Raw genomic sequence first — 2,043 nt, forward strand, 5'->3', positions numbered from 1 at the left:
TGGGTTCAAGCATGGTAACAGTAATGAGGTTGGCCCAGGATCAGACAGTGTTTCGTTCTGCTGTGCATAAGGTCACTATGGGTCAGTATTGACTCGATGGCACCTAACAACAACAACAACAGCACCCAAAAATGAAATATTTAGGAATAAATCTAACCAGAGAAACAAAAAAATCTATATAAACAAAACTACAAAACATTACTACAAGAAACCAAAAGAGACTTACACAAATGATAGAAAAGCATGGATAGGAAGATTTTAATATTGTGAAAATGTCAATACTATTCAAAGCAGTCTATAGCCACAACACAATCCCAATCAAAATTCCAACATCATTTTTTAAAAAGAGATAGAAATTTTATATGGAAAGGAAAGAGACCAGAGATAAGCAAAATATTTTTAAGAAGAAAACGGAGGTCTTTCACTTCCGGATCTGAAATTTTACTACATAGCCACAGTGGTCAAAGTTGGCTGGTCCTGGTAAAACAAAAGAAATATAGTATCTAATTCAGTAGAGCAGAATTGAGAAAGGGCCAAAGCACATTTAAATGAGGAAGAGATAGTCTTTTCAACAAATGGTGCTGGCAAAAAAATCCATTTGCAGAAGAATGAAACAAGACCCATATCTCACACCATACACACACAAAAAGTCAAAGTGGATTAGAGACCTAAATGCAAAGCCTAGAACTATAAGGATCATCAAAGAAAAATAAAGACAACCTTAGTGGCTCTAATACATGGCATAACTACACCATCAAACATTAATTAAAATCATGCAAATAGTAGAAGATAAAATAGATGACTGGGACCTCCTGAAAATCAGGCACTTATGTGCATCAAAATATTTCATCAAAAAAGTAAAAAGGGAACCAACAGACTAGGAAAATATTTTTGCAACAACAAATCAGACAAGGGACTAATATCTAAAATGTATTAAAAACTATACCACCTCTATAAGAAAAAGAAAAACAACACAATTAAAAAATGGGCATAGGATATGAACAGACACTTCACCAAGGAAGACATTCATGTTGCCAACAAACATAAGAAGAAATGTTCACGACTGTTAGCCATAGGTGGTGGTGGTGGTGGCGATTGTGTGCTACTGAGTCAGTTCCAACTCATAGTAACCCTATATAGGGTTTCTGAAGCTATAAACCATTATGGATGCAGAAAGCCTCACCTTTCTCCTGTAGATTGACTAGTAGACTCTATTGATCTTGTGCTTAGCAGCCTAGCTCATGATCCACTATACTACCAGGATGCCATAATTAGCCATTGTTGTTGTAAAGTGCCATCAAGTCTATTCTGACACATAGCGACCCTGTACAGGTTTCCAAGGAGCAGCTGGTGAGCTTGAACCACTTACCTAGCAGTTCAAATGGCTTTGCAGTCTGCCGCATTAACCCACAGCACCACACCATGACTCCATTAAAGAGATGCAAATCAAAGCACAATGAGATATCATTTCATACCAACATTATTAGCAAAGTTCAAAAAAAGTAGAAAACAACAAATGCTATAAAGGGTGTGGAGAGACTTGAATCCTCATACATTGCTGAAGGGAGTGTAAAATGGCTCAAACATTGTGGAAAACGGTATGGTGCTTCTTCAGAAAATTGAAACTAGAAATACTATATGACCCAACAATCCCTTTACTTGGTTTATATCCAGAAGAAATAAGAGCCAGGATATGAGTAAATATATGCACACCGATATTCATTGCAGCACTATTCAGAACAGCAAAAAGATGGAGACAGCTTAAATGCCTATCAATGGAAGAATGCATAAACAAACTTTGGTACATACACACAATGGAATGCTGAAGAGTAACAATGAACCTGTGAAATATCTCATAACAAAAATAAACCTGGAAGACATTATACTGAATGAAATTTGTCAGTCACTAAAGGACTCAGTTGAAAACCAAAAGGGAAGAACACGGTTAGTATTTCTCAAGCTGGGGGAACTGAAGAAAAAATTCAAGCCTCGACTTTCGTTATTGAAAGATTCACTGGGCAAATTATTGAATGATGCAGAATG

This window comes from Chrysochloris asiatica, unplaced genomic scaffold (genome assembly GCF_000296735.1).
Source record: "Chrysochloris asiatica unplaced genomic scaffold, ChrAsi1.0 scaffold00147, whole genome shotgun sequence".
Taxonomy (NCBI): domain Eukaryota; kingdom Metazoa; phylum Chordata; class Mammalia; order Afrosoricida; family Chrysochloridae; genus Chrysochloris; species Chrysochloris asiatica.